General features: G+C 36.4%; 1 pseudogene; it reads left to right on the top strand.

Annotated features, from left to right (window-relative positions):
* The first annotated feature begins 20,929 nt into the window (after nt 1–20,929).
* On the top strand, nt 20,930–21,704 carry LOC120365286 (solute carrier family 66 member 2-like; annotated as a pseudogene).
* The last annotated feature ends 4,900 nt before the right edge of the window (nt 21,705–26,604 follow it).

Below are 26,604 nucleotides of genomic sequence, written 5' to 3'. Positions count from 1 at the left end.
TGACTCACATGTACATCGACACAATATACTTTCACTTTATAAATAGGTTCATGGTGATTTCTTAAATGCACCTAATGAGTACATCATCATAATCATAATAAACTCTGGTAAGATTAAACGCTCGGATAACTTCTGAAAAGCATCCCAACCATTTGCCATTTTTATAGGGTTCTCATCAGTTTTCACAACTGAATCTCTGTTAATTCTTGTGATTAAGATGGGCTTGAAGTTCCTCCCAAATGATTAAGCTTTAGACAGGCTCATTCTTCACTCTAGCTAGGCGCCTTGACTTCCCTTAGAGCATTTACTTCAGAAAAGTTTTAATTGTAAATCCTTTATCTGCCCCTTTGAGATGTAAATCCTTCTAAAAGCCTCTCACCAGTTTCACAACTCAGGATTGTCTTTCTCAAGAATCCAGGAGCCATCTCAAATAGCTCTGAGAAATGCTGATGAATGAGATTAGTTAGAAGTTTGTCTCTGAGCAAGTTACCTAATAACTCTAAGCCTTAGTTTCTTCATATATAATGTGGAAATAACAATAATAAGCACATCTCCTAGTTGTTGTCAGAATTATAGTACATATTATACTTTGAGTACCTAGTACGATATTTGGCATCTTTGTGGCTACAGTAAATGTTATTTTCCTTCCTATTTTCTCTATGAAGAGAGATTTTCTCCTGAAGTTAACCAAGTTTCTATTTCAAATAACACACATTTAAAATGAGAAATCTTTCTGTAAATACCAGGAAGGGCAGTGATTCATAAACCAGCAAAGAGGAGACAAACGCAGATGAGATCAGATATTTAATTTTTAGGATTTATGCCATTGCCACCATTAACAATCTCTTCCCTAATAACAGTTATCTCAGTGGCAAGTAAGAAGTGAATGGCAGAGAAACAAGGAGAAGTCAAGCAAAAGGTAGCTAGGTTTAGAAAGTAAGAACAGATGCACCCTATATCAGAAAATGTTCAATATGTTCTCCTCAAAAAGCGTTACAGGAAAAATTAATTTTTTTAGGTTTTTTCCCCCAATTTTTGAGAGTCCTATTGCTCAGAATTGTCATTAAGATCAAGAATTCCTAACACATATTTTTTATGTGTGTGTTATGTTTGTGTGGCTGAGGGACACCATTGAACCAGTGGATTTCATCACCCATTATATTCATCTTTCCTTGGATCTGACAGATGTAGTTGGGAAAATTATTTCTGGAGAACAATCTCATTCATCAACATTTCTCAGAGCTATTTGAGATCATTAATAAAGATTTTCTCAACTACTAAATCAGCAATTAAGACAGGATCTACCACAAATAGAAGGATTATTGATTTCAATTCAGTCACATCTAATAATGATGGACATTAGTCACACACTGTCTTTAACACACAAAATACTTATTCATATTTGTAGTCATACTTTCTAGGACAGAAAAAAAAAATACTCCTTCAGATTTGCAATCATGAAAAAGCCAACTCGACAGAGCAGCATTTGATAAAGACAAAAACAGAAGCTACACTTTGAGTAAAGGCTGCTATCAGTCGTATAAATTAGCATGAAGCTTGAAATTCTTAATTTAAACAAGGTCTACATGTAGTTAGTCATGGGCAAGGAAAAAATTTAAGAAAAATTGTTACATCACCCTATAGAACTAGTATTTTCTTTTCTAGATTGCCAAAACAAGTATTTGAAACTTGATTTGAATCCATACTTTTAGTCCCCTGCCACCAGCAACAAAATGCATCTATGGGATAATCTATCTGAAAGAAAAACATTAGGATTGGAATATGTGCTTTGAATTCAGTATGTTTGGATGCAAACTGAAATGCGTTCAGGTCAAAATTCTTGAAATGTGATGAATAGTGTCTACTCATGTTTCACTACCTGTGCAATTGTGTTCTAAATTATAACTGCAAAATTCACCCAGAACCATAGAATATTTTAAAGTTTTAAGGGAAACACAATGATACTTAACATCTGTCAGATACTGCAAACCATTAGGTTGAAGTAGTTCAATTTTAACAGCAGATTATACTACATTCCTTTCAATGGCATATTTTTGCAAAGTTTTGTTTTCAGTGATTGCTACAATGATAAGCAAATAACCAGTGAAAAAACACAATGTGGAACACATAAAATGGGGGTCCTGGCTATGTCTAGTCTGGATCTAATATATGAGAAGTTGTGCAGCATTCACTAGATGCATACATATCACTAGCAAGTAGTTGTGCTTATCTAAAAATTAAATGTAATATTATTTTTTTTAATTTATGTGTATTATTTTCCTTAAACATCTAACAAGTTGTTAGGACCAAGCATTTATAAAGTTATGTAGACTTCATTGCTTAATAAATGAAACTAAAATATTACTTTCAGTCTTATAACACTGTGAAAATGTAACTAAGACTCAATGAAATGAAATGCTTGGAAATATCTGGAAACACTGAGCTTCCTCTTACTCTGCAATAGTTATTGAAACTTGTATATGTAAGTTAATCACGTGAGTAAACTACAAATAAATGAAGATTTGCCTAATCATGTCTCAATCAGTTGTACTTTAGAATTAAGATCAAGGCAATCTCAGAGAAGACTATATTTCAAAGAAATATTTATTTCAAAGCACAAGTATATTATCAAGCATTTTGAGGCTGTGAACTTTCCTTCTGAGCTGGGGACTGCCCCCAGTGCTGCAAATTGTTAAACGAAAGAGAAGAATGAACTCTAAATTCCAGTTCTGTATTTTGCGTATTGTGGAAACCTCAAAATTAGTCATGCTGTTCTCAGAATGAATAGAATTCAGAAAAACCCTGTTTCATATTCTTGTATTGTGAGGATTAAAAACAATGTGAACCAAGGTCTACGCCAGTTCCAAAATCTATGTCTAACAAACATTAGCAAACATTGCCAAACACTAATGTTTATTACTCCCTCTGGAGCCCATCTCCCACTGCAGAAAGGATCAATAATTAATACTCAGACCTCATGTGCAAAGAACTGCAAACATTGCCTTCTATTTCATTTTACCCTAAATACACACTGTAGATGAGGAAACCAGAATCTCAGATGACTTCCACTGCTTTATTCATTATCTATCCGGTCAGGGTTCATAGTGATCCTCTTTGAGTCATTTCTATCATTTCTCAACAGACACCTCATCCCGTCTTTTTTCTCTGCCCTGCCACCAGATACATGTCTAATCTCCCTAAAAGACAGATCTAAACATACCCTCTATCTCTACTCAGATGCCTTCATGACTCCCTATTGGCTACAGAATAAAGTCCAAATTATTGAGTCCAATCATCAAGGGCCTTCATTACAGAGCCAAACTCTGATCTGAGTCCTGTAAATTTAAGCAAGTTTCTTGTCCTTTCCATGCCTCAATTTCCTCATCTGACCATGGGAAAATAATAGAATCTTCCTGAAATGATGACAGTGAAGAGTAAATAAATATTTAGGCCAGTATTTGGTGCAGAATAAATAATGTTTAAGTGTTCAACAAACAGAATTGCACGATACTCTCTGAACAAATTCCACATTTTTGGATGCCTGTGATTTTTCATATGTTTCTCCTATACTTAAATTCCCTTTCTAAGCTTATCTTCAGCCAAAATCTTTGCAAATTCATTCAGCCTATCAAAATCTTCACAATAAATTCTTCCTTTTCTCTCTTGTGGAAATTTATTTCTATCTTCCATTTTATTGGTCATTTTCTACCTGATACGACTATCTGCTCCTTTATTTTTCCAGCCCTACTCACAGTTTATAAGCAAAAATATTTTTCTTGGCTAAACTATTTAGAGTCTATTATTAAAGTTCTAGAAACCCAAGTATGTATTTAGCCACCCTGCACACACAGATTACAATATCAAGCATATCACTGATTCAGAAAAACAATTACAAAATTAACAAATGAATGAATGAACATGTATCTACTCTCAAATAGAGGTTTTCTTTTCATCTAATGTATGCTATAGTTTCTTTCACTGATGGATTTTCCCCCGATGTGTTCTAGTATTATGTGTCTTCAATAATTTGTTTAGAAGATTATATCAAGATGTTATATAAAATGACTCCAATTTGTTAAATTATATAAAAATAGATAATAGTGAAAAAAGACATAATACCTATTTGCTTTATTATGATTGAATAGTGAATTAAAATCACTAAAGCTAGCTCACAACTAAAGATAGCTTATGTTGAAATATTTATATATAACATTATCAGATATCATTGAAGAATCTTTAAGAAAATGTGAATTGCTGTAGAATCTCAGCTTAAAAATATTGTGCTTATTTTGACCATAGCCCCTGTATTTTTTTTTCTCCAGGATACAAATGTGCTAGCATATGACTTGATATTTTTTCAAGTTTTCAGAGGAAACTCAATGGGTTGGCCAGAAAATACAAACAATAACTTGGGTGCAAATATATTACACTACATAATAAGAAAACTAAAAACAAAAAAATGTAATAATATACTGTTTAGGGATACTTGAGTACGTAATGAAATTATAGCAGTGCCTTGAATAACATTATTTTGTGCAATGTTGCTTGGTTTTAAACTTGATGAGAAAAAAATTCCACTCTTGGCAGGGCCACTGTGAGGAGTTTGCAAGTTTTCTCCATGTCTGTGTAGGTTTTCTTGTGTACTACAGTTTATTCTCACATTCCAAAGATGTGCACAGTTAGGTGACTTAGCATGTCCAAATCGTCCCAGTATGAATGAGGAGTGTGTGTATGTACGTGTGCACCCTGCAATGGAATGGCATCTCGTCCAGGGTTGGTTTCCATCCTATCCCCTGAGCTTCTGGGATAGCCTTTGGCCATCCTTGACCCTGAACTAGAAGAAGCTGGTTGGAAAATGAATGAATAAATTAATATAAATTGTTGCAAAATAAAAATCTGCAAGATATACAATTATCATACAAATGCATGACAATAAATTATGTGGTACAAAAGTGCTAAGCGAGCCTCCCATATTCATTATTGTGTCGTTTGAACTATGTGGATATAGGAGTAAACCTTAAAATTTTTCTTTGCAAACATAGATTTCTCAATTTAACCCATTGTCATCACTCACTTATCCACCAAAAATTGGGTAAATGATTATCTTACTTGTTCTTATTAATATTTCTTTAATGTATGTAGAGCTCATATTTATTTCTATGTTTAATATTAGAAGTGTTTAGGGTCTTTGTTAGGAAATTTGGTGACATTTTTGTGACCCAAAATGTCATGGAACTTGTTTAGTTAAATTAGCCTAGATAAAATTCGTTTCATTATACATCATTTTGCTTAAAGTTGTAGTTTCAAAAAACCTACCAACGAAGTTAAGTGAGGACTTATTGTATCAGAAACATTCAAGGGAGGATAAACAGAAAATTCAGTATAGAGATTGCTCCAGGGGAGTGGCAGAGCAACGGGACAAGACAGGGCAAGAGTAAAGTTATTGGGAATACTGGGTTCTTAGTTGTGTGATGAGTCTAGAGATGTCATAATATTTTCTGTTTTTAATACACATAAAATAAATAGTATTATTTTTATTCAAAATGTTAAATATATAACAGATTGAAAACCATTGAGCAACATTGAAAAAGTGAAGAAAGATGATGAGAAAGAAAAATAAGAGAAGAATTGAATGAAGGAAAGCCACACAAAGCAAAAAAAGGACTTTTCCAAACTCTGTAGAATAAAACTGGCATCTGGACAAGCCAGAAAACCTAGAATTGCTTACATTTCATTTGTGTGTATGGCCACTCTCTATTACAGGAAGTGACGATGGGTTTTCCATTCATAAGTGTAAAATAAATTTTTCTTTTAAAATAAATATATTTAACTGAAAATTTTAAACCCCAGGTATATTTTAAAACTGCTAGTAGTTTGAACCTTAAAATTGTTTTAAGTCAAGAACCATTATATCAGCAAATATTTTTCAGAAGCTAGACTCTTGCAGACTTTTGATAGCAAGAATATATATATATATGCACATATATATACATACACTAGTCATGTATATTATAAATATATTGTATATATATAACATATTATATATATATATATGTGTGTAGTGTGTGTGACAGAGTCTCTGTTGCCCAGGCTGGAGTGCAGTGGTGTGATCTCAGCTCTCTGCAACTTCTGCCTCCCAGGCTCAAGCAATTCTCATGCCTCAGCCACCTGAGTAGCTAGGAATACAGGCGTGCACCACCACGCCAGATTGATTTTTGTATTTTTAGTAGAGACCAGGTTTCACCATGTTGGCCAGGCTGGTCTCAGACTCCTGACCTCAAGTGATCCACCCACCTCAGCCTCTCAAAGTGCTAGGATTACAGGTGTGAGCCACTGCACCTGGCAGGTAAGATTATTTTTAATACTGGGCAAAATCAGTTTTGTTTAAAAAAAAAAGCCAGTGGAATTCTGTGGCATTTCAGAAATGGATACTTTTCTCCTAATATTCGCCTTTCTTCCAAATTCATAGATTTCCCTCTAATATGTAGTTGGACCATGGTGTCCCAGAGCAGAAGCCACATTTCACAGCCTACCTTGTAGCAACATGGAATGGAGGTAGACCTATGAGTCCTGGCAATGAAATGTAAACAAACAAAAAAAAATAGTATACAATTTCTGGAACATGCACTTTTGACTGGCTGGAATGAGGGTACAATGTTAAAACTGAAGCATTCATCTCTTGCCACATGCTCATATTGGGAACCCTGGTCTTTACAGAGAGAAAAGAGAAAAGTAATGTGGTTTTCCGACACTGTGTAGCGTCATAGCATCCTGCAACAGACTTCTTCCACACTCTTGATAAAGAAATAGACTTCTCATCCTTATTAAAACCATTGTTGTATGGGTTTTTTTGTTAGCTGTAGTCAAACCTAATCCAATTAATACACATACACAAACAATCAGACTGCTTTATTCATTTTTTTCTTTTTTTTGGGCAACTTTGTAAATCTAAGAGCAGAAGTGATAAATAGCCCCTTAAATTCCTATCCATGATGCTGTTATTATTTGACTTCCAAAATACAATTCTTTTAGGTTTTATTTGTTTAAAATTGGAAACACATGGGAGGAGATAGCATGGGGAGAAATGACAGATACAGGTGAGGGGAAGGAAGGCAGCAAACCACACTGCCATGTGTGTACCTATGCAACAATCTTGCATGTTCTTCACATGTACCCCCAAACCTAAAGTGCAATTAAAAAAAAAGAAAATTGGAAATATATTATCAACTATTTGAATTAAAATGATATAATTATATTATGACAAATATGGATTAGAATTATTTTGGCCTACTTCATTTTCATCTAGCAATTTTTAGACAATGTGGATTCTTAGCATTCTAAGTTGGAGCAATCATATTATTTTGTTGTTGCTGATATAAATTCAACTTTTATTTTAGATTCAGGGTCTATATTTGCAGGTTTGTTACCTGGGCATATTGAGTGCTGCTGAGGTTTGGGATATGCTTGCTCTCATCACCCTGGTAGTAAGCATAGTACCTATCAGTTATTACAGTTTTTCAGCTCTTGCCCTCCTTCTTTCCTACCTCCTCTAATAGTCTCTACTGTCTGTTGTTGCCATTTTTATGTCCACGAGTATCCACTGTTTAGTTCTCACTTACAATAAATGAGAACATGAGGTATTTGGTTTTCTGTCCCTGTGCTAATTTGCTTAGAATAATGGCTTCCAGCTACATCCATGTTGCTGCAAAGGGTATCATTTCATTCTCTTTTATGGCTGCATAGTATTCCACGGTGTATACGTACCACATTTTCTTTATTCAATTTACCACTGATGAGCACCTAAGTTGATTCCATGTCTTTACTATTGTGAATAGTACTGTGATGAATATTTTAGTGCATTTGTCTTTTTGGTAGAAGAATTTATTTTCCATTGGATATATGCCCTGTAATATGATTGCTGGGTGAAATGATAGCTCTGTTGTAGATCCTTGGAAAAATCTCCTAACAGTTTTCCACAGTAGCTGCACTAATTAACATTCCCACCAACAGTGAATCATGTTCCCTTTTCTCTGCAGCCTCACCAACATCTGTTATTATTTGGCTTTTTAATAATAGCCATTCTGACTTGTATGAGACTGTATCTCACTGTGGTTTTGACTTGCATTTCTCTGATGATTAGTGATGTTATTTTTTCATATGCTTCTTGGCCACTTGTCTGTCTTTTGAGTTATCTATTCATGTATTTTGCCTAATTTGTAATGAAGCTACTTGCTTTATGCTTCTTGAATTAAGTTCCTTTTAGATTCTCAATAGCAGACCTTTGTCACATGCCTTGTTTGTATTTTCTCCAATTCTATAGATTGTCTGTTTACTCTGTGGGTAGTTTCTTTTGTTGTGCAGAGACTGTTGAGTTTATGAAGTCTCACTTGTCAAGTTTTGTTTTTGTTGCAATTGCTTTTGAGGGCTTGATCTTTCAATTCTTTCCTAAGACTGATGTCCAGAATAATATTTCATAGCTTGCCTTCTAGGATTCTTATTATTTGAGATCTTACATTTAGATATTTAATTCATCTTGAGTTAAATTTTGCATATAGTAAGAGATGGTTGTTCAGTTTCATTCTTCTACGTATGGCTAGTCAGCTATCACAATGCCATTTATTGAATAGGGAGTCCTTTCTCCAGTGCTCGTTTTTGCCAACTTTGTTGAAGATCAGATGGCCGCAGCTGTGTGGCTTTATTTCTGGGTTCTCCATTCTGTTCCATTGGTCTATGTGTCTTTGTTTTTGTACAAGTACCATGCTGGTTTGGTTGTGTGTTATAGCATAGTTTCAAGTCAGGTAATGTGATGCTTCATCTTTGTTCCTTTTATTAGGAAAGCTCTGGCTAGTCAAGCTCTTAAAAACAGCTCGTGCTGATTTTGGCCTTTTGTTAGAAAAGCTCTGGCTGTTCAGGCTCTTTTTTGGTTCTATATGAATTTTAGAATAGTTTCTCTAGTTCTGTAAAAGATAACTTCGGTGGGCTTGATAGGAATAGCATTGAGTCTATAGATTGCTTTGAGCGGTTGATCATTTTAATGATATTGATTCTTTCAACCATGAGCATGGAATGGTTTTCCATTTGTTTGTGTCATCTATGATTTCTTTAAACAGTGGTTTGTAATTCTCCTTGTAGAGATCGTTCATCTCCTTGGTTACATGTACTCTAAGTAATTTTTTTTTCTGCAGCTATTGTAAATGAGATTGCATTCTTGATTTGGTGCTCAGCTTGAATATTATTGTTTTATAGAAATGCTACTGATAGTTTTATGCTAATTTTGTATCCTGAGACTTTACTGAACTTGTTTATTAGTTCCAAGAGACTTTTGGTGGAGTCTTTAGGATTTTCTAGGTACAGAATCATATTGTCAGTGGAGAGAGATAGTTTGCCTTCTTCTTATTGGATGCCATATATTTCTGCCTCTTGCCTGATTGCTCTGGCAAGGACTTCTAGTACTATGTTGAATAGGAGTGATGAAAGAAGGCATCCTGTCTTGCTCCAGTTCTCGAGGGAAATGCTTGCAGCTTTTGCCCACTAAGTATAATTTTGTCAATCATATTTTTCTCCCTGGAACTATAAAGTGGAACAGAGCTATACAATCTTCTTGTGATGGTTAACTTTATGTGTCAACTTGACTGGGTCATATGACATCATTTTTAGATGTATCTGGATGAGATTAACCTTTAAATGGGTAGACTGAGTAAAGCAGATCACCCCACGCCACCCCACCCCCAATGTAGTGGACCCCATCCCAAGTTTTGAAGACCTAAATAGAATAGAATAAAAGTCTGAGTAAGAAATAATCTCCCACTCCCTGACTGTCTTCAAGCTGAGACATTGGTCTCCTCCTGCCTTCAGACTCAGACTTCATTTGGACAATACCACTGGGTCTCCTGAATCTGGACTTCTCAGTCTGCATAAAAATGTGAGACAATTCCCTACAATAAATCTTTCTCTGTCTCTCTCTCTCTCTCTCCCCCTTTCTTTTTCTCTGTCTGTCTGACTCTCTACACACACAAACATACACACATGCGCTGAGTTATGCTGTGGCATGGCAGCACTTTAGCAAAGACCCCCAAGTTCCTGCTGCAACAGTCCCCAGGGATGCCTCAGATCCCACTGGTGGCATTTTTGCTTGCCTCCCCAGCATCAGTTTTCCACTTCTTAACAGTATCCTAATGTTCTATTCATGTGGTTTGGATGATACTATCTGACCTCTAGTTCAAGATTTGTCTTAATTTGCTAAAGCCAAAAGCATAATCCACCTCTATGCCACAGTTTCTGAGTTTGGGGTGAGGATATAACCTGGACCTCAGCCTAGAGTACACTGGAGCTGGCTCATACCAGCTCATGAGAGCCAATTGCTAAATTTCTTGAAAGTTTGCAACTTAGTTACTAAACACAGCCATTATTAAAAAATTAAATTATACAAACTTCTAACTAAAATATATTAAAGCAAAAATATATTCATACTTTAAAAATACTATTTTACTAAATTTTATGGTACTTATGACCTTGAAATTATTTATACTTAGTCTAACAGTGAAAAAAGAAGAAGATAATACTGTATAAAACTATGCTACTGCACATCTTTTCCTAACTCTGGAGGCAGTGACATTGCATTGGTAGCCAAATAATATATATATTTCTGTTATTTAAAAATTATTGTCCAAATGAACAAATAATTCTCTCACATTACCAATGCAAGAACCAATGGGATTTCCCAACAATTGGGATATTTTCACATCATGGTTTAATTACAATCACAGGTTAGCTGCAGATTCAAAGAGTTTGGCAAATGGCTCGTCTGGCATGGTGAATGGTTTGGGCACAGTGGCTCATGCCTGTAATCCCAGCACTTTGGGAGGCTGGGTAGGTGAATCACCTGAGGCCAGGAGTTCAAGACCAGCCTGGCCAACATGGTGAAACCCCTTCTCTACTACAAAATAGAAAAAATTAGCTGGGTGTGGAGGTGTGTGCCTGAGTCTCAGCTACCTGGGAGGCTGAGGCAGGAGAATCTCTTGAACCCAGAGGCAGAGGTTGCAGTGAGTGGAGATGATGCCATGGCACTCCAGCCTGAGCAACAGAGCTAGACTCCATCTCAAAAGAATAAAAAAGAGTTTGGCAAATGGTTTCAATGAGAATTAATTGATCATATGGAATTTATAGTGAAAGTATATGTATAATCTATTATTTTATAAATTGAGAGCTAAATATATTTTACATCAATAAAAATGTTTTGTGTTTTTGGAAGACTTTGCTTTTATTAATCGTTTTAATTAATAAATATTATATATATTTATGATATATAACATGATGTTTTACAGTATGTTTACATTTTAGAATGACTAAATCTAGTTTAACACATATATTACTTCACATGCTTATCATTTATTTGTGAAGACACTTAAAATCAACTCTTTAAACGTTAAAGTATAAAATACATTATTATTGACTATACACATTAGTAAAACTTATAGTAAACTTATGTGTATATACACATGCTTACTTTTTTGAGATATTATTTTAAATGCATGCCAGCATACTAATGCCTAGGTCAGCTAGTTAGTATTTGACACTGTATGAATGAACGAGTGCTAAATTAGTCCAATTACAGTAAAGCTCAGGACTTTTATTCAGTGATTAAAGCAGAAATTTCTCTGTCACACTCTCTCTCTCTGTAAATAAAGAAGACAGTAGCTTTAGGAGCTTATGAATGTTATCCTATGATACAACAAAAGAAGTCAACTTTAGAATGAGACATGATACATGAAGGAGATATAGAAGGAAGGAAATTTCTTAAAGAAAGTTTTGAGGTGCTAGAGAAAACTAATGCCATAGAAGCCACATTAACCAATGAATTTTCTCATTGTCTACGTTGTATTTTCTGTTCTTTCTGAGACCTGGTTGTCCAGCTATTTCATTGTAAACTATACCATTTTCGTTCCAAAAAGCACTCTTTTTAAAAAATCATGTGAATCCATCATTCTCAGCAAACTGACACGAGAACAGGAAATCAAACACCACATGTTCTCACTCATAGGCAGGTGTTGAACAATGAGAACACATGGACACAGGGAGGGGAGTATCATACACTGGGGTCTGTTGGGGGGAAATAAGGGAGGGACAGTGGGGGGTGGGGAGTTGGGGAGAGATCACACTGCCATGTGTGTACCTATGCAACAATCTTGCATATTCTTCACATGTACCCCAAAACCTAAAATGCAATAAAAAAATCATGTGAATCAAAGTTTGTGAATCAGTCCTTTAGTAAGATAGAGATTGGGAGTAAAACAATTCTGACATAGCATTCTTATAGAGGTTACAATTTATAATGAAAAATACAGAAGACGTATTCTCAAGAGGAAATACTAGGAGATACAAAGGTAGAAGATTTGGGATGAGTGATACTTTTCAAGACTCTCCAGTTTGTCAAGGATAGTATTCTTAGGTTGGTGAAGAAGATATTCTACTTAGGCCTCAGATTCTGAAAGGTCACAGGAAGCCACAAGAAGGGACTTACAGGCTTCTAATACCATCAAACTATGGCCCTGAAATTACAGAAAAATGACCTTTTACGACACAAAAATCATTTGGCAAGTCACATACTTGGATCTAATGTACAAGCTCTATGTATAATTTTGCATTATGCCTACAGTGCCATGTTGCTATGTTGTCAACAGGTTGAAAAGTAATGAAAATACTTATTATTGGGTCCACAGTATAAGTAATGAAAATTCATGTTACAGTATAAGTAATGAAAATACACATTATTGGGTCCACAGTATACATAACATAATCATGTAATGATGGCCAATCTATAGGAACATAGGATCAGCAGGCACTACCACAATTGTGTCTGTGGTTGCAATCATAAACACCTCATACACAAGTAGATACTAGGAGCAGGGCAAGGGCCACATATCATCAGAGAAATTTAACTTTTTGGAATTTTTATTAGGTTGATGTGAAGCAAAAAGCATTGAGATACTCTCTCATTTTCCAGATGGAAAAATGCCACAATGCAGCAAATTAGCCAATCAACTTACTGACTAGGGTTACCAGAGAAGTAACAATGGATGAAAAAATTATCAACCATAGTAGTATCTTTGTTACATCCAATGGCATCGAGTAGTTTAAAGCGAAAGCATGCTAAAAGCAAGTCTTGAAAATCTTACCTCAAGGCTCAGATTGATACTTGGGTACTGTATGTTAACCACGCTAAAAGCAAACAAACAAACAAACAAAAATCTCCTATCCCTTATAGCCATAGAGCTAATGCTGCTAAAAGTCAAATGCAGATATTGATTCCATCACTGGCTTAACTACAATATCAATTAATTTTCATAACTCACTAATTATTTTATATGAAAGACATGATACAAATAGCAAATTAGGAAAATTCTGATAATTAACATAAAAATACCCAGGAGGATTCATATGTTTTAGAGAATCCCATCCCTTCAAACTGCTCTGAAATGTTCCCACTATGTCTTTATTGCTGTACAAATTCCCAATTCTTCTATTTATATCCCCACAATTTCCCCAATTGGTAAAATGCAATATTAGAATAGAGAGTATGAGTTATACTCTGAAGAAATTTCAAGGATTTAAATTTTCTTATCACTAAAAATGAAAGTTTCAGATGGGTATTTTGAGAATACCCAGTCATAAAGAGCAGAGTATGGTTTGAGATCAGGATTAATTACCTGCTACAGGTGAATACATGGAGATTTGGAATTCAACAGCTTTTAGACATCTAACTATCATGAGTTTAGAAATTTGCTGGGTTAAAGAAAAACCAGATCAAAAGGTGACCCAAGATAGATAATATTTAAAAAATCAGGAAGTCATTAATATTATGTAAAAAAATTCAAAAACTTTAAGGGAAAATAATATTAGACTGGATTTATTCTGTACTTTTAACCCATCCATCTCCTACCTATTTTTCTTACCAGGGTTCAGACAACTCTTCACTCTACTTTTCAGCGAGGAGCAGATTTATATAAGTACTAGGTTCTTGGAAAGATGCATTGCTAGGCTGATAATTCAGATGAGAAAGGCTGTGCTAAAAATGTGATCCATCTTTTTCTAAGGATGGAGTTAACTCAGTGTGGCTAAGGTTGTGTTGACTATTACCCTCCAGAAACATTACAAAGTTTTTATGACCTCCGTCTTCAGACGACTCTGTTGAAATTCCAATCCCAGTGACAGCAAATCTGATTACTCAGACATGGCTCTGGTGTCTACCCTAGAATTAATCAGCTATGGCAAGAAGAAAGAGCTAGATCCTAGTCACTGAGGCATCACTTTGAACATGAAGGGTCACCCTACTTTATCTATTATGTTATTTTTCCTTCCATTCTAGAAGAGGCAATTTCATATTATTTTTTACTTGGCTTCTGAACACATGCACACTCACATACACACGTGTGCACATGTACACACATACACATACACACAACCCCTTGAAGACAGACTGGAACAATTTTCACAGTACTATACATTTAGTGTTATTATGACATCATTTCCTTAATTAACTTATTCTATTTCAAAAATGTCACTGCTTAATAAGATCTAACTATCCCTTACATGTGTTCTTCCTCTCCATAAGCACACACAATTTCTAGTTTATATCCCCATTAGCTTTCCTATGAAAATATTCAAGTAATATCCACTTTGCCTTCCCAATATAATAACTCCTATTAAAAAAATAAAGGGAGGCAGTATAGTGATTTGCTATTTGCCCAGGATATCCGTTCACGGCGTTGTGCTGGCAAATTGTTAATAATAGCATTCTAGGAAGGAAGACCATGATTTGTAGCATTTGCTGATTTCTTTAAGCACTTCAACTATGTCCAGCTTCAAACTACCAATGTAAAGTCACTAAACCATGGAGTTGGAAAGCGATGCTCACAATCAGCTCCATGAGTAGATATAAGCTGCTCCAGCATACCTACGTAGTTGTATCAACTAGGAACTCTAGAAACTGGAGTTCCACGTCTTTTGATTCTGTCCTTAGGTTTACTTAGTTCATTTTCAGATACCCCCTCCTGCCCACAAAAATCTCTCCTTCTTACTGGTAGAATTCAGTGATCTTCTGGAATTAGTGCAAGTATAGAGTCAGGATTCAACACTCTTCCCAAAGTTTTTTGTATTTGTTTCCCTAGATATGTAATAAATTAACCCATTGAAGACAGACTGGAACAATTTTCACAGTACTATACATACTTTTAGTGTTATTATGATGGCATTTTCTTAAGCTTCCCTTTTCAAAAAGGAGAGCTTCTCAGTTCAGAAAATTGGTGATAAAATCTGTTAGCAGTTTTTCTGCAAATCAAGTAGGAGCTTAACAGCAGTCCATGTTATTCCCTTTGAAGACATAATTATTGACCAAAACAGACCAAGCTCTACCCTGTTCATACTGCACTGGCCCTACTCACCTGCCATTAAGTAACCTTATGCTTGTTTTGCTTCCACTTAGGATCAATATAATGTAAGCTCTGTGAAGACAGAGATGTTGTATGTTTTCTTCCAAGAACAGTTTTTGGCATCAAAAGGAAGGAGAGAAGGGTGAAAGGGTAAAAAAGAAAGAGACAATGCTGTATAATTAATCAAACATGATAGATTTATAGAATCTTAGAGCTCAAAAGTGCCTGGTGTTAGCTCATCCAGTAGCCTCATTTACAGATTAGGAAATGGAAGTCTGCTGAAACCAAAATATTTCTCCATGGGTAGTATATTTGTAAATTCCAAGTCAGAACTTACATTGTATAAAGAACAGAAATATTCCAATCCTCAGGAAAATATTTCAATCTCACTTAACATGGAGGTAATGAGAAAATCTGAAACAGGTCTGTTGAACCAGAAATAGTTCTGCCCCCAAATTCTCCCCACCCACACACACTTTTTTGGTCTACTATTCACACAAATCTAGAAGAATGATTAAAGAAGAGGTTGTGGGAAGAACTTTTAAAAATATGCTAGAAAATAAAATTAGCTCCTTTTGTATAGGAAAAAAATCTTGGGTTTATTTTGTTTTCAATTCAGCAAACATTCATTGATAACCTATGTGCAATTCTCTCAGCCTAAAGCTAATACATATAGTATGGTAAAACATTGGTCCTGCCCTCCAGGAACTCATAACCTAGTTAGCAAGATAGATGAGTACATAAGTAATGATCATAATAAGGCAGCCTGCTTTTAGGAAAGGGTATGAAATTGGGACAGAGTGGGAAATTGCCATGAGGGGTACAAAGATAAGACAAGATGGAGCAGGAGATAATAGATTTTTTTTTTCTTATGCACCACATTTGTGTAAAAAACATCCCTTCTAATTGGAGTAGATACAGTGTACCATGACTCTTGAATTCTTGATTCCTCCTTTGTCAATCTTGGCCTTTTGAGTGAATCCTGCCATGATAAACTTGACAATGGAGTTTCTTTTACCAAAAACAGAATTTCTTTTACCCTCCACATAGCCACTAGCACATTCTGTAAGGAAAAAGAATTCCAAATTATTTGTATTCTTTTGATATTTCACTGTCTGGATGGTGAGAAGCTATTCATAGAAGCAAGTAGATTCTACATGTTGGTCTGAAAGACAAAGTTCATTTTTAATCTTTTATTTCTCCTAATACAACTTTTCATATCTCACAAATGGAAAAATAAAAGAATGATCTGATTCTATTCAGCAGGATTGTTCTTTGAAACACAAATTTTACTGAAATTTCACTATTAAAAAATTGGATTTTGCTTGAATATTTTAATCTCTGAATGTATAAATCTTACCTTATTAACAAAAGTCCAAATTAAATAAAAACAAAAAGTAAACCAGTTTGATTAAATATCAGAAAAGATCCAATTCTCTCATCTCATCTGATCATGAAATGAACCATATTATCATTCTAATTAAGCTTTCTTAGAATTTTAGGAAGCTTCTGTTCTGGGCCATAGTTCTGTAATGATACCCAATAGATGAAGCTTTCACTTTCCGCAGTTGAAAGCCGCTTTTTTTCTTAGAGAAGAAAATTGTGCCAATCAAATTTGAATTTTTCTAGAACAAATAGATGATTTAGAAAAAGGCCAATGCATATCATTTGTAGCACTTTAAGAAATTATGTTATTTCAGTAATTCTTTCAATGTAACCTTAGAGGCACAGGCACCTAAAGATTCTAAACAACAAAAACCTGAATAAAAATAGTGACTGAATATGACAAGTGAAGGATGGGCGAGTTATGGCTGACAAAACTGACACTGCAGAAAGAGTTAGATAACAATTCACTCAATGGCTCTGTGATCCAGGTAATCTAATTTATCATTCATAGAATGATAATGAAGAGAAAGAGAAAGAATTATTAACCAAGCACCTACCTTAAAGGAACTGGGTAAGCTACAAATCTCTAATATTAATAAAATATAGTTAAGAAGATATGCCAAAAAGATATTAACAAAGAAATAGCTTTGTGAGCTGATGTGTTTAGACAAACCTTAGCAGAAGACAAAGGACTGAGCTAATCCTTGTAGGTTCAGTAGGCTATACAAAACCAGTGAAGCAGAGGGAAAGGATGATAATATTACAAGTTGGATAAAAAATGTAAGGGATAATATATTTCACACTGATATGGTTTAGATCTGTGTCCCCACCAATCTCATGGTGAAATGTAATCCCCAATGCTGGAAATGGGACCTGGTGGGAGATGATTGGATCGGAGTGGTTTCTAATGGTTTAGCACCATCCCCCTAGTGCTGCTTTCATCAAACAGTTCTCAGGAGATCTGGGTTTTTGGTTTGCTTATTTTGTTTTTTTTTTTTAAACTGTGTAGCACCTTCCCCAAACCCTTTCTCCTGCTTTGGCCATGTAAGATGTGCCTGTTTTCCCTTCACCTTCCTCAGTGATTGTAAGTTTCATGAGGCCTCACCAGTCATGCTGCCTGCGTCATCTATGGAACCATAAGTCAATTAAACTTCTTTTTAAAATAAATTAACCATTCTCAGGTATTTTTTTTTTTGAGACAGAGTTTTGCTCTTGTTACCCAGGCCTGAGTGCAATGGTGCAATCTCGGCTCACCGCAACCTCCGCCTCCTGGGTTCAGGCAATTCTCCTGCCTCAGCCAGTATTTTTAACAGTAATGCAAGAACAGAGTAATACACACTTGTGCATGAATTTGGAGTTAGATTCAAGTATCTGTCCTAACAGCTACAAGATACAGGAAACTAGTTACTTAACTGCAATGTAAAATAACATAAGCTAATAAATGCTAAGTGCTAATTACCTGCCAATGATTGTTTAAAATATTTTTACATACATTAACTCATATCATCTTCACAAAACCTGAGAAAACATTGGTCAAATTATCTTTCTTTTACAGATCCTAGAATTAAGATGTAGAAATGTTAAGAAATTTGCTAAAGTTCATAGAGCTAGTAAGTGATATAGCAGTGATTCAAACATGGATACTCAATAATGTAAGCTATTATTCATATTTTAAATACATTATTAAAATAAAATAATAAACTAAACAGCTCTATAAAACATTGGATAAAACAACTTTCCAAATAGAACAAACTCTGCAAACTCATCACATTTTATTTATTTATTTATTTAGAGACGGGTTCTCACTCTGTATCCCAGTCTGGAGTGCAATGGCATGATCTCGGGTCACTGCAACCTCTACCTTCTGGGTTCAAGTGATTCTCCTGCCTCAGCCTCCCAAGTAGCTGGGAGTACAGGTATGCACTACCATTCCCAGCTAATGTTTGTGTTTTTAGTAAAGATGAGGTTTTACCATGTTGGTCAGGCTGGTCTTCAACTCCTGACTTCAAGTGATCTACCCAGCTTAGCCTCCCAAAATGCTGATATTACAGGCATGAGCCACTGCACCTGGCCTCATCACATTTTTATTGGAGGTTTTTCCCATTTTCTTGGTTCAGATTAATGTATTATACGTCTCTTGTATAATGACTATTCAAAAGCAAGCAGGTTACACAGAAATGGAAAGTGGCCTAAAATATTTGATAGCCAGTAGTCATTGTTCTACTCAACATTACTAGATACAGTCAATTAATTGACTAGTAAGCTAGGGCAATATTGCATTTCTGTGTTGAAATGAAAAACAAATGTGAGTAATCTCATGAATCATTTATCAAGTGCAATTGAATAAATTACTAAGAATTCAACTAAACTATAGGCCAGCATATGTTAAGGAAAAATTAACAAATGCTTAAGAAGGAAAGCATTTAATATTTTGTGTGTGTGTGTGTGTGTGTGTGTGTATTTAATATTATGTGTGTGTATATGTATATTATATATATATATATATATATATATATATATTACTGGTGCATGTATGTGTGTAAATTCACAACAATCTGTATGTACATTATAGAATGTTTATAAATTTTGATATTTTCAATTATTTATAGCATACAGTGTTTTGGATGTTTGCATCTGATGTGTGATATTGTTATTTTCAACAAAATGAACTAATAAAAAGTAATTCAATGAAGCAACACAATTACACAAAAATATGTACAAAATATTTATAAAAAAAATGTTTTCATAATCTCTCCTGAACAAGGGTTCCAAAAGCAGCAGTCTGCTTTTAATTTTCTTAAATTTTTACAAAGATGAAATTTGTCTCTTAGCTTAGGATACTTTTTCATATTTAAGGCAAAGTATAACTTCCTAGAAATGCCAATCATTTTACTATAGAAAATAGATTGTATCTTCAATCACGGTGGTCTAAATAGGATTTCAGTATCTCCCTGTAACTTTCAGGATAAGATTTAGAATCTTCATCTATAACGAGACCCCTCCATGATCTGGCCCTGGGACTACCCTTCTCAGTGTCAGCTCCACCACTCTTCCAAAGTCACTTATTAGAGTTCCTGCTTTGATGTCATATTTATAGTTTCAAGTGTTGTATTCATGAACTAGGGTCCTGGCACATGCTCTTAGGTCATTTTTGAAAGGTCCATCCTTCCCCTCTTTTTAATCTACCTAAACCATACTCATTCCCTTACTGGTGTTACCTTGTTCCAGAAGACTTTCCTCATCAACCAAGTATAATTCATCTATGATTCTCAGAGACCTATATACAGTGTTGTACCATAGTAGTTGATTATTTTTCTTTGTAGAACTACCCTATTTGAGGCCAAATATCATATCTTATTTTACTTTGCCCTATAGGGCACTTGGTTGTTACAGAATGACTTATGGCCAATTTCAATAATTCACAGTCTGGTTTAGTTCCTCGCAGTCCATCTATGGGTTTCAAGTCAAAGCATGTTTTCACAGTGGATGTCTATTTACTTGATATGTGTATAAAAAGGAAAGGAGAGAAATTGTGCCACAGCTGTTTCATAGTCTTTGCTCCTTCAGCATAACTCCCTTTTACCTTCTCTCATTTCCTGGTCCCAGGTTAGAAGATGCTAATGAGTCTGACAACATTCTCTATGGGAAAAATGTGCCTTAAAGTAGATATGATGTCAATTGTACATGCTTGGTGCAAGGACCCACCTTTTTAATCCAAAGAGAGAATATACAGCTGACATTTAAACAAAGCAATGATTAGGGCTGCCTACCCCTATGCAGCTGAAAATCCACGTATAACTTTTGACTCGCTGTAAACTTAACAACTGTTAGCCTACCATTTACCCAAAGCCTTATTGATAACATAAACAGTCAATTAAAACATATCATGTATGTTATATATATATTACATGTGGTATTCTTACAATCAAGTAAGCTAGAGAAAAGAAAATGTTAGGAAAATCATAAGGGGCACTGACAGGGAAGGACTGACAGACTACTGGTGAGGGAGCAGGGAGGGGAGGAGGTGGTGTTGGGTCCTGTTGGTAGAGGATTATACAGGATAGCTGTAGCAATGGGGAGGTGGCTATGGTGTGTGGTTGCAGGAACCTGTGAGAATGGAGGCAGTTTGGCCAGGTGGACCTCAGGCACCCTGCTGGGCAGCACAGGTATGTGGACTGGGTTGGCTTCTGGTGCCACTGCACCTGCTGGTTTCCTGGAGTCTGCTGCAGCCATGGTGTCTAGAGGGGTGCTCCCATGTATCTTGCAGTACTCTACGGGGAGAGTCATAATCTCGATGGCTTCTCTATCTACTTATGTCTTGTGCCACTAGTGGCCAATATTTTACGGATACTCTTCTGCTTTGGAAGACATTTTGAGTCACCTCTTCTGTGGTGGACCATAATCATAATCTTGACCATGTTGCTAATGTGGAAACTCCGCACTGAAGTCCGAGCGGCAAATGAACTGAACAAAACTCGCTCCTTTGCGGACTTCTGGCTCCACCACTTCTGGCACTGGAGGCAGAAGTTTAGAGGACTCTATGCAGTGCATCTTGGCCTTCATGGGCATGGCAGGATGCATCAGGTACCTGTCCATGACTTGGCCCTGTTTGTGGAGACTCTGGGCTTCCTGGAGGGGCTGAAGGAGGCCCTCCTGGGTGTGCAGCAGCCCTACTGCAACCACCACCGCCAGCCCACACGGGCAGGAGCCTCAGGATGGCACTCCTGCGGAAAAGCGGTGACACCCTCCAGAGGGCCTGACACCTGCCGTGTGCTGTGCAGCCTGGCATGTGCTGGGCATGGCCGTGCTGGGCAGGAGTTCTTCTCACCCCACCCACCACTCCAGAAGCCAGTGCTCCACGCAGCACACCCACCAGTGTCAAGGCACTGAGGCAGCCAGGGAGGATGCCCAGAGAGTCCCCTGTGCTCCCCTTGTGGTGGAGGGCAGACACTGTGGCGCCCTGCGTGGGGAATGGGCCAGTGTGGGGAGTTGGTGTTCGGGGTCAAATTCACCATTGGCCTCTGCTGGGGCTCTCAGAGGACACGCTGGGGCAGGGCCTGCCACCTGCTACCTTGAGTTCAGCACCTCAAAGACCATGAGAGGGATTTGACACCCAAGGGCTGGCTGGCTTTCATGTGTTTTTAAGGTGATGGGAAAAGCAGGTGTCTTTCCCAGTCTCACAAATCACCCAGCCTGAACCTGAGATGCGTTCATAAGCACACAAGAAGGCAGACCTCAGGCTTCTGGGGAACAGCAGATCCTCAGGACCCTTCTCTGAGCATGGCTGAATCTGGACCCCAGCCTCTCCACAGGCCTCAGCCCGCACAGCCTCCACTGGCCTCACTGGTGGCGGCCCACAGGTGCTGCAGGCTTGGATGAGCAGGACCCGTGTGCCAGAAGGTACAGGCTGGAAGTGGGGACAGGGAAGCAAGAAAGAGACAGCATCAGAAAGACCCAGCAAGTCCCACGGGCAGAGCCTTTGGACTCAGCACAACACTGACCCAACACTCTGATATGACTGGGTGGCTCTGCTGCCCAGATTGGTCAGCACAGAGATCAGGGCTGGAATCTTCTCTGCTTCTGGTATACATGGAAAGATTATGAGAATGCCCTGGACCCTGTGCTCTCGATTTTCTGGCTGGAGTTGGTATTTAGAGGGCTGCCTGAAAGCAGCTGTCTCCTGAGACTCGCCCTGGTCACATTGATGCCCAAGGCCCACACCCCACACTGGTTTGCAGATGGCTTTTTGCTATGATGTTATTTTCATGGGGCATGCTGGTGTAGACACTCCAGGGGCCAGTGTCAAGACCACATCTGAGTCTGGCTAGGCACTGGCCACAGCGAGCTCAAGGGTGTTTGCGTCAGAGCCTCCAGTTCTCTTCTAGTCCTAGGGGATGGATGGATGTGATGCCAAGGACCCTCAGACAGAGAAGGAGACCCTCCTGGGCAGTGGGGAAGGCCAAGAGACCAGGGGAGGCTGTGTGGACACAGCCCAGGCCCCCGCTTGTAGGTACTCCCTTTTTTCTGGGTTTGTACCCATTGGCTGGACACAGCTTTATTAACTGGAAGTGTATCATCATGAAGATTGTCATCCTCATCATCTTCATTTTGAGTTGACTGAGGAGGAAAAGGAGGAGTTCATCTCGCTGTCTCAGGAGTAGCAGAGATGGAAAAAAAACTCCACATATAAGTGGACTCTTGCAGTACAAACTCATGTTGTTAAAGGGTCAATTGTAGCTATTTTATGAGATATCACCATAATGGAATAAATGTAATGCTAAAGGTAGACAACTTTTATAATAATCCGTCAGAACTCTTATACAGTCATCACTGTATAAGGATGTTTCAGTCAACAACAGACCACATCTATAACTGTTGTCCCAGGAGATTATAATGAACTGAAAAGTTCCTATTGCCTAGTGATGTCATGGACATCATAAAGTCCTAGCACAATGCATCACTCCTGTGTTTGTGGTGATGCCGGCGTAAACAAACCTACTGCACTGCCAGTCAAAGAAAAGTAACACACATGTAATTATGTGTGGTCTGTAATACTTGATAGTAAATTACTATGTTACTGTTTTGTGCATTTATTATACTATATTTTATCTATTTTAGAGTATGCTCATTTTACTTATTTAAAAAAAAACAGTTAACAGTAAAAAGAGTCTCAGGAAGGTCCTTCCAGGGGTATTCCAAAAGATGGCATTGTACTGATAGGAGATGACACCTCTATGTGTGTTATTTCTCCCAAAGACCATCCAGTGACACAGGAGGTAAAGGTGGAATTCAGTGAAATTGATGTTACTGACCCTAAGTAGCCTGGGCTAATGTGTATGTTTATATCTTAGTTTTTAACAAAAAGGTTTTAAAAGTTAAAAAAAAATAAAAATGTTACAAGTAGAAAAAAGCTTATAGAAAAAGGATATAAAGAAAGAAAACACCTGTGTAAAGCTGTACAATATGTTCTGTTTTAATCTGTGATTATGAAAGAGTCAAAAAGTTAAAAAATAAAAATTTTTAAAGTAAAAAAAGTTACAGTAAGCCACAGTTAATTTATGACTGAAGAAAGAAAAATCATTTTTACAAATTTAGTACAGCCTAAGTGTACAGTGTTTATCAAGTCTATAGTAGTGTACAGTACTGTCCTAGGCCCTCATTCGGAAACCACTCACTTCCTGACTCACCCAGAACAATTTCCAGTCCTATAAGCTCCATTCATAGTAAGTGCCCTATATAGGTATGCCTCTTTTTTTCTCTCTTTTATAATGGTATTTTTACTGTACCTTTTCTATGTTTAGATATGTTTCCATAAATAAATACTTGCCATTGTGTTACAATTGTCCACATATTCAGTACAGTAACCTTCTCTTCTGATTTGTAGCCTTGTAGCCTAGGAGCAATAAGGTATACCATCTAGCCTGGGTGTGTAGTAGGCTATACTATAATGTCCACCCAATGACAAAATAGCCTAATGCTGCATTTTGCAGAGTGTTTCCCTGTTGTTAAGTAATACATGACTGTACATCAAATTATAGTTGGTTTCTCAACCAGTGTCTCAATCCAGTACTATTACCTCAGAAGTAACAGTTGAAATTATTATTGGTTTTGATGTATTTCCTCCTAAGTCCTGTTAGTTCAACAACTTTGTCAATGACTTCAACAAACAGATTTAATAAATGAGAACATTCTTCCAACTAAGATCTTTTGAACCAGCATAAAGTTATGTTTAGTTCCTAAACACATTTTGAGTCAAAATATGCTTGTAATTTAAATATTAATATGGTTTATTCCACTTTTTCCAAGACAGATAAAATTTCAAAATGAGACTCCTGGCAAATACTATTATACACTTTTCTAACACTCAAACTCAGATAATCACAAGCAGAATATAAAATAACATTATTTTTTCTACATATATTATATATTGTTGTTTTCCTAGATAATTTCTTCAGCTATGGGATATCTTCTGAAAAATAATGTCAATTTGGCATCTTTATTATTGTTGATTCAGTGGTTGTTTGTTTGTTTGTTTTGAGAGGGAGTTTCACTCTCGTTGCCCAGGCTGGAGTGCAATGGTGTGATCTTGGCTCACTGCAACATCCACCTCCCGGGTTCAAGCAATTCTCCTGCCTTAGCCTTTTGAGTAGCTGGGATTACAGGCATGCACCACTATGCCTGGCTAATTTTTTGTATTTTTAGCAGAGAAAGGGTTCCTCCATGCTGGTCTGGCTGGTCTCAAACTCCCGACCTCAGGTGATCCGCCTACCTTAGCCTCCCAAAGTGCTGGGATTACAGGCATGAGCCAGTGTTCAATACCACACCATCAAAAAATAATTGTTAAAACAAGTCTTACTGAAAAACACCCCAGCTCCTTGTCAGTAATGTTGATATTAGTATTAAATATGCCTCACCTCCGAACAGAGTAAGTATAATTGCTTAAAAGTATGAGTGATAAACTCAATACTTATTTCTTGAATAAAGCCTAAATCAACTTACCAGATAGATTATAAATGAATTGCACTATAATTCCAAATCCAATGTACCTCATCTTATATATTAGCTTTTTAAATTTCTGTGATTAAATTCAACCATACTTTTTAAAAGAAAATAAGGGAAGACTTGCTTAAATAATTTTTAATGACCACTTTTGTAAAACAAGTAACTACTCCCTAATTTGTTTCCTTTCCATATTTTGTATTCTCGATTCTTACATTTACGATTATCCATGGTCTCCATTCACTACTAGAAGATAAGTAAACATTCAGTCAAAATAATTTCTGTTTGCCTTGTAAAATTAGGTCAAGGATGGAAAGGTCATAAAGTTTTGGGAGATAGCAAAGAAAATTTATGTTAACATGAGCATTACTCTTTTTTAGTGCTTCAAGACACAGAAGAGGAATTTGTGATATTTGGGTTGTGGATCCGGATATTTTTTTTCTTTTGAATAGGTCAACATGCATCCTTGAAAGAGTTATAAACTTCTGGGATTTGAATGGCTCTCAAATGCCAGGAAATTTTCATCTGTTTCAAACTTGATATATATTATAATACTTTTATGTGATGTCTACAAGATAAAATTCTGTTATATTGTCAATCATTTTAAATTCCAATCAGTATTATTCAGTCTTAGATTCTAGATTCTCACATGAAATTTAGATTAAGGTTAATTTTTGCTTATCAAAAATTTGTTTTCAAAGAATGTCAAAGGACATATATAATGCCGTAAGCAGTTTACTTTCAAAATAAGAGAGAAGGAAGCACCACACTAACTATACAAAAGCTAACAAGTCACAGTGTTCGAGAGTGAATATTAATAGTAGCCACATTAGGGACATAAAGCTATGAAAGATATTTATTTTTTCCACTTTCTGATTTCTCTAATTTTTATCAACAAACATAGAAAAACATGTGTTTTGAGCAATGATATCTTGGATGTAGGTGGTAAAAAGCAAATATATAATCAGTGTATAACTTTTATAAGTAATATGATAGAGATATTTGGAGGTTGCCATAAAAATATTGGCACAGGTCATGATCATGATTTCTATTGTCACCATATATGTGAAAACACTGGAAACTATGTGGCAGATACTTGTACTAAGAAAACATCTCATGGTAGAAAAACAACAATTAAAAAAAAGGAATATTCAAGTGAGAAATGTCTTTGGAAATGCATAAAGATGATAATTTCGTGGCCAAAGTACCATGTCTCAGCAATTAGAGATTCATTGGGTTTGTTACTGCCACTGCATTCATTTTTATTAATATGTACTATAAACAGTTAATA

This window comes from Saimiri boliviensis, chromosome 10, assembly GCF_048565385.1.
Source record: "Saimiri boliviensis isolate mSaiBol1 chromosome 10, mSaiBol1.pri, whole genome shotgun sequence".
NCBI lineage: Eukaryota > Metazoa > Chordata > Mammalia > Primates > Cebidae > Saimiri > Saimiri boliviensis.
This window is presented reverse-complemented; position numbering and strand designations above follow the sequence as displayed.